Below are 8,387 nucleotides of genomic sequence, written 5' to 3'. Positions count from 1 at the left end.
AAATTGGATATAACAAATATTTCGGACATTCACCAAAGCGACTATGTGATTGTTGACATTCACCGGTGAGAGTCAGAAATAAGGGTATTTAGCAAATATTTCGGACATACACCAAGCGACTACGTGAATGTTGACATTCACCGGTGAATGTCGACATTCTCCAGATTTCGGTGTTTCACCGTAACATATACATATAAATATACATATATATATAGGGGAGAGTCGGGTAGCCCCGCCCTCTTAAGGAGTATTGCTTATATTTCTGTATAATATTGAGTAGTGATCAATATTTTTGTATGTTTCCATTGTTTTAACATCTAATTAAATAATGCAAAAAGAATAAACAAAAAAAAAATAGTTTAACTTAAAAGAATAGAAATTTAAGAAAACATGTTTTTCAGCTCTCTTCAAAATGTGTCGGGTAGCCCCGCCCAGTTACAAAAATTATGTTTTTTGACTGTTTTTTCAGGTGTAAATGAAAGTGACCAATGTATTGACAATAGATAAACCTCATTTATCATTTTTATCACAAAATTATTTTATTTATTACATATTTATATACTTTTAGTGAATTCTATCATTTAATAACAATCATTTAATAACAACAATATTTGTTGTTAAAAATGCATATAACATTCAAATTTGAAGCAATAAAATAATAATCTTTGCAACCGTACATTTATCGACGAAATAAAATTGGGCGGTGATACCCGACATTCATGTGAGCGGGGCTACCCGAAATCCAATTTTTTTGTAAATTTGTAATTACTCGAACAATTTTTCACATATAAACTTCTTTCTTTGTGCAAATTAAACTTAAGACTACATACTTTAATGCTGTATGTATAGAAAAAATTATTTTTTTAGTATTAAAATGAAGTTTAATCGAAACATTCAACCAATTTTTCTTAATTTCATGACTACTGTATTCAACATATTTTCAAAACTATTGTTTACCATGTTACCAGCTGCATAAATACTTGTAACTTTGAAAATAATCTTTTTTTAATATAACAAATAATGTCCGATGGCCCATTGACTTGAAAAAATATTCTATACATATGAAATTGACAGTGGGGGTACCCGACACTCCCCTATATATCACGAAAGTTAGTTATTATTAGGGATCTACTAAAAATATAAAATTTCTGGGAGTTAACACTAGAAAGACTGAAACTTAATACCTATATTGTTCAAAAACAGTCAAATTTACTGCATTGTGAAAGAATAACTAATATGTAAAGAAATTTGTTTAATTAATTTTTAATATTTTTTACATTATTTACAGTTATATAACAAGTTATTAGTAAATATTAACAATAAAAAAATTTACTTCCCTTGGAAACAAATTATTTATTTATGCATTATTATTTGTACATTTTTTGCAAATGAAAAAGCAGTTAAAAAGTAGTCAAAATGACTTCCTTTAGGCAACCTAGTGCTATAAAATATTTAATATTATGATTTTAAATATTTCACTATTTTTATTGTAAACAAAATGCATTGTCTCACTTCTTGATACCTTTTGTTTCGCTCGGTCTCCAATATATCACTATTTCACCAACTCCCTTCATCCCCTTCAAACGCAGTAACATTTGTGGATGACCCCTGATACATATTTATTAAATTAAATAAGTTATTTTATGAGAGCAAGTGTTTAGTACTGAAAATGCTATATAATGATTAAAAAAAAAACGTATTTGAGAATTAAATATTTTATGCTACTCGGTTTTTACTCGTTACTGCCATTTACTTGCAATTGCAAAGGTCATTCAAGATCTAACCTTTTTTTTAAAATTGTGATGAAAATAAAGTACTGAAAATGCTATTTAATAATTGAAAAAAAAACCGTATTTGAGAATTGAAAATTTTGCGTTACTCGTTTTTTACTCGTAACTTCTATTCACTTGCAATTGCAAAGGACATTCAAGATAAAACAATTTTTAAAATCGTGATAAGAAGCAAAGCTCAAATTTAAGACAAGAACATTGATTTGTGAATTTTTTTTTTATGAATGATAAGTGATTGTTCTTATAATGAGGAAATCATGTAATTTCAAAGTCCAGTGATTGATTATTTGAATCAATTTGAATCTAATCAAAATGAAAACGAAGTAGTATTTTAAAACAGGACCAATGATTTAGTAAATCAAAAAAAAAAAAAAAAAAAANAAAAAAAAAAAAAAAAAAAAAAAAAAAAAAAAAAAATCCTGAGTGATAATAAATTAATTCTATAAATGATTTACTTAAAAAGAAATAGAAATTCTAAAAAAAAATATTTCTACTACATTTTAAACATGTTGTTATAAAAATATATAAACACAAAGCTATAAAATTGTCAAAGGCAATAGTATAGATTAAGTACTTATACATTTCTTTTTGTTCTCGCATATAGGTATAATATTTAGTGTGTTCGGATTACAGTGGACAATTTATCAGGAGAAGAAGTCTTCAGATTTTTTTTTCAAGAACTGATAAAAATTGATACAATGTACTAAGATTGAATTATCTTTTACTCCAGAAACAAACTTTGATTAACCTTTTTTATTTTTGATTTCATTAAGTGCGTGGAATTGGGAATTTTTTTTTATTTTTATATAGATTATACCCTACCAGGAATGTAATGTTTTTTAATACTATGTTTAAGAGCCCGCAGATAAATGACTTTTCAATTTTTTTTATCTTTTTGGACTTTTTTGCTCATAGAGTGAATTTTTTGAACATTTTGGGATATTTTTTATTTTAGCGATTTTTTGTTTTCCTTCATACTTCCTTTTTTATTTATTTATTTATTTCAGTATTATGACGTTTTTTGAAAATTTGAGATGTACTAACTCATTCTTTCTACTTTCGACTTTTTCAACTGAGTTACTGATTTCAAACTTTCACAAAATTTTTTTAAAATTGCATTAGAGCTTTTATGAGAATGATGACCATTATCCACTTTTATAAGGACTATTGACAAGGGATGAAATCAAGAAATTTTTTTAGGGAATCTGTGAAAATTAATCAAAAATTAATCTTTCAAGCCCGAATTTCTAACACTATGTTCATAAAGAAATTTTTTACATCATTACAAAGAGTAGCGCTTACGCTATGCCAACAGAGAATGTTTTAAATCAAATTTATAAAATCAAGATTGTATAATGCTTGGGGCAATATAATAATAAGCCACATTTTCAAATGATTCAGAAAATCGTTTTGGATGAAAAACAACGCAATTTGCACAGTAAGTAATCAGATATATCTGTGTATTGATTCAGTGTAAAAAAAGTACATGAGAAATAATACCTTATTTGTCTATATAGATATTTCACACGTGTAGATATGCATAATAAAAATCATATAAAATTACACAGGAAATACCTCATTTGTGTAGAAAGATGTTTCAAACGTGTAGATGTGTATAATAAAAGATTGTACTTTAGAAATTGAGGTGTTATTTCTTATGTATGTAAAGAAGTAAATAGGATATATATCTAATGCAAATTCCTTAAGAAAAAAAAAAACCTTGTGAAGTATAGCTCTGGTTACAATTTTAAGGAGTAGTTTTATAACAAAAAATATCATCTCAGGAATAAGTGTGGCTTATCCCTACATTGCCTAAAAACTTACGAATTTTGTAAATGTCTCTACCACTTCACATACTGAGAAAAATCAACTGTTAAAATCGGGAGAAAAATCTACCGTTAAAATCAAATCAGGAGAAGAATCTACCGTTAAAATAGGGTGAAGAATCTACTGTTAAAATCGGGAGAAAAATCTATCTTTAAAATCGGGAGAAGAATCTGCCGTTAAAATCGGGAGAAGAATCTACCGTTAAAATCGAATCAACTATTAAAATCAGGGAGAAGAATCTACTGCTAAAATCGGGAGAAGAATCTACTGTTACAATCGGGAGAAGAATCTACTGCTAAAATCGGGAGAAGAATCTACTGTTAAATTCGGGAGAAAAATCTACCGTTAAAATCGGATGAAGAATCTACTGCTGAAATCGGGAGAAGAATCTACCGTTAAAATCGGGAGAAAAATCTACCGTTAAAATCAGGTGAAGAATCTACTGCTAAAATCGGGAGAAGAATCTACCGTTAAAATCGGGAGAAGAATCCACCGTTAAAATCGAATCAACTATTGCGAACACTGTGTTCAGAAAATAACATAGAATCTTTTCTTCATCCCCTTTCCGAATCAATTTAAGAAACAGGTAAAAACGTTTCTTTTATAAAGTGTATAATAAATTCANTCGGGAGAAGAATCTACTGTTAAAATCGGGAGAAGAATCTACTGTTAAAATCGGGAGAAGAATCTACTGTTAAAATCGGGAGAAGAATCTACCGTTAAAATCGAATCAACTATTAAAATCGGGAGAAAAATCTACTGCTAAAATCGGGAAAAGAATCTACTGTTAAAATCGGGCGAAGAATCTACTGCTAAAATCAGGAGAAGAGTCTACCGTTAAAATCGGGAGAAAAATCTACCGTTAAAATCGAATCAACTATTAAAATCGAGAAGAATCTACTGCTAAAATCGGGTGAAGAGTCTATCATTAAAATCGGTAGAAAAATCTACCGTTAAAATCGAATCAACTATGGCGAACACTGTGTTAAGAAAATAACATAGAATCTTTCCTTCATCCCCTTTCCGAATCAATTTAAGAAACAGGTATAAACGTTTCTTTTATAAAGTGTATAATAAATTCATCATTATAATTCATTCATTTCTACTAAAATTTATAATACATTGAGTTTCAAAACATATTGATAAGTTGAAAAGTAATTTATGTTTTCCCCAATTTTATTTTCGAATATTTTTTGGAAACAAAACGCAAACAAGATCGAAATTGTTAAAAGAGAGAAAAGAAAATTGCTACCTTTCCCTTGACCTGGGGGTACTCCCTCTTGCAGTCAATGTCAAACTTAAGGTTTTGATGGATAACGTGGTGAGGTCAAGGACGTGTTATTTTTCTTTTTAGTTTTATTGTTAGAGGTCCTTTATATTTAGGGTATGTTTTGTTTGCTGTTTGAAATTCTTAGCTTATTTATTATTTAACTACAGTATTTTTAAGCAATTCGATACATACAAATCTGTATAATTTTATAACTTAAAAAAAATATTCGAATTAATAGGAAAATATAAAAATGAATTTGGTTTGATTTCCAATAAAAGATATTGATTAAGCTCACAATTCTCAGATTAAAAATAAGTAACTAACAAAGATATCGCAATATTCATATAGATTCTAATTAGATAATATCGTTAAGCTTAATTTTTACAGTAAAAATCTTAAAAGTATGTAGTTGCAAGGGTTCCAACGGTTTTCATAAATTTTAATATGAAGTGACAAAAATGAAATGAATTTCAATATTTTAATAAGCTTGTGGCTACAACAGCAAATAATTTTTTTGAAAGAAATACGACTGCACGAAAATTCAAAGTTGTCATTTCCAATTTTGGAAAGAAAATAAAAATCTAACAACATAAAAAGAAAATAATTTCTTTCGTTTTAAAATCAAGCAGCTGTGAGTTTTTTTTTCTTCCTACTTATTTTTTTATATAAGTAGAGCTATAACTAAAAGAAAAAAAACAAGCTAATTTTTGTACTTGAATGTATTGCCACATTTATTATAGTAAACATAAAATCGATCGTTAATGGCTTTAAAAATTGAATAATAGTAAGAAATTTGGTAATTATATATAATTTAAGAATAAAATCAATTTAAATGAATAATAAGGTTTTAAGTCATAGAAAATAACTTCTTACTTAATTAACTCACCTTGAAATATTTTATTCAGTGACACATTTTTTGAAACACTGATTCAAAAGAGAAATCCAAATCACATTGTCTATAACTAACAACTGTATCCTTTAGATGCGATCAATTACCACTCGTCAGCTGTAGCAATAATAAATGCTTATTTCCGAAGTTCGAGTAGCATTTTGCCCCTATCGCTATCATTAAAATCTCAAACGATAAAAGTATAATTATTTGCAACACCATCACAAAATAAATCAGAGATAAAGAAAACTCTTGTTATCGTCTGCTATCACAAGTGCTTTGCTAAAACAACTTCGAAGGAAAAGGTATTCGCACTTGAAATGAAGAGGGAAAGTTGTGAGCTTTAAAATTGGTGGGGATGCTCATTTGACGTTGAGAGAGAAAGAAAAAAAACTTGTTTTCCTACAAATGTCTGTTTTTTTTGGGAGAAAGTTTTGTCAAATATTCATAATTCTCTTTTAAGTTTATCGTTTGCTATTTTAATTCTACAGTTAGTGGGAGAAAATATGAGAAAGAAATATGAAAAGCTTTATAGGAAGATATCGTATTATTTTTGCATTCAAGGGCGCCGCTAACTGAAAAGCAGTGTAGTAAATTAAGTTATAAATTTCGATTAGATGCATATATTCGATTCAGGCAGCATGCGATAATAACTCTATTCTATTAATGTTTTGTTTATGACAAATATGACTTAAAATTAGTTTTGAGTTTCCCTAAGTTTATTTTGAATCCGATTTATGTATAAATACCGAGTGCACAATAGATAATCATTAGCATCTTAACCTGAAGATATTTCGTTTATTCTTTTTCAAGAAGTACTCTTTTTTAAAATCATTTTAACGCAATTTTTAATCATGTAATTTTAAAAGGCAATATACAAAATTTAAACGAAAGTTAATTGGTCAAATAATTCTTTAAAAAACAAAAGTTTAAAAATAGGGCTTTTTTAAAATTTCCTTACTCAGAAATTTCCTAAATTGCTAAAATTTTGAAAACTATATAGTTTAAAATTGCGTGAAAGTTTATATACCTAAGAATTCAAACATTTTGCGACCACAATTAAACAAATGTAAGTATTAAAATTAATTTTTCAAGTGGAATTATCTTTTGATAGACAAATTTTATGATTATGATTGCGTGAAACTTTTTTTCCGCTAAAAATCTTCCCGGAATACAGCAAAATAAGCAAAACGTGAAATAAACCTAATGGGGCCCAAATCTTTTGATAACTCTCTTGATTTCCACATTTTTTAATAAAATAGCGATTCTCATTTTTTTACCACTAAGGAACACTAAATGATCAACCTATTTTCGGCGGAACCCCGACTTTATAAATAAAGAATATATAAACAAGTGTGAGCCTATTAAATAAAAATTGACTACTTTTTTTAAAAATATTTCAAAAGAGAAACGGGAGCCGGGAAGCGGGTTCGAATCCCAGTCGATACGAATTCCACATCCGGCTTGCATCGACCAGAGTGCTGACGTGAAATATCCTCAGTGGTAGATGGATCATGGGTTAGAGTCCCCTTGCCGTCAGGCTAACCGTGGGGGGTTCTCGTGGTCTTCCTCTCATGTAACGCAAATGCGGGTTAGCTCCATCAAAAAGTCCTCCACGAAGGCAAAATTTCTCCCGATACTCGATCCAGGAGTTTCCTTGTCCTCTAGATTGGGTTCAAATTGCAAGGCTTCGGAGTTGAACATTAATAGTCGTAAATCCATAAAATGTAGTCGGCTGTTCAACTACGGTTGCAAAAAAAAGAACAAAAAAAGAGAAATGGATTTTTTTCTTCGCTTTATCATTAATCTTAAATGAGGTCGTACGGCCAAAGTTGAATTCATAGTCCCGGAGCTGACTACAGTCAGGTAATAAATTTATTTTTGGTATTTATAAGCTAAAAGCGATTAAATTAAGCCGAATTATGGTTTTCGTTGAAATGAAAACTAAAAAGAACTGCTATGGATGTTTTAAATTGCTATTAGGGAAACATATTTATTAACGAACCTAATTCTTAAAGAATGTTATTTTTTCATTGTCATTTTACTTTAAATAATTGCATAAAGGTATAATTACAAAATATCAAATGAATTATAGATTATTGATTTGATTTAAATATAATTACCAAAATGATAAGAAAATAGTTAAAAAAAATCTGTTGGAACCCTTTTAACTGTTCCAGGAAACCCTAGGTTTCATGGAATACTTTGATGGTCAAAAATAAAGATCCGCCGAAAAAAGGTATTCAAGAGAAAGTAAGTTTTTGTATCTGTTTATGTAAGTATCAGTTAGCATGGGATGAATATAAATGATTCGGGGCGGTACTGTCTCTCCTATTGTGCTATCTGTCCTCTTCTACTTGAAGAAGGGTTGTTTATAAGCCTATATTGAGCACACAAGCCTGAAAATTTATGTAATTGCAATAACCAATCAGTTAGCATTCATTCATTAGCTTATTTGAAGTCCCACATTTGAACCGTTAAGATTGGCACTTAGTATGCGAACATTTAATTATTAAAATTATTTAAAGTGATACCGTTTTTATTTTGCCTGCTGTACAACCTTTTAATTACTAACATTAAAATTTAGGTTGATTGAGAAAATAAATAGGAT

At 28.8% G+C, this 8,387-nt stretch overlaps 1 protein-coding gene across 1 annotated transcript in view; it reads right to left on the bottom strand.

The window, feature by feature from the left end:
* Positions 1–6,136, bottom strand: part of LOC107454104 (proton-coupled zinc antiporter SLC30A1) — a gene marked incomplete in the record, with an annotated part of 37,838 nt that extends 31,702 nt beyond the window's left edge. Inside the window, 1 exon segment of the mRNA XM_071182605.1 lies at positions 5,761–6,136.
* Between the last annotated feature and the right edge of the window lie 2,251 nt (positions 6,137–8,387).

The sequence above is a fragment of the Parasteatoda tepidariorum genome, chromosome 6 (genome assembly GCF_043381705.1).
Source record: "Parasteatoda tepidariorum isolate YZ-2023 chromosome 6, CAS_Ptep_4.0, whole genome shotgun sequence".
NCBI lineage: Eukaryota > Metazoa > Arthropoda > Arachnida > Araneae > Theridiidae > Parasteatoda > Parasteatoda tepidariorum.
This window is presented reverse-complemented; position numbering and strand designations above follow the sequence as displayed.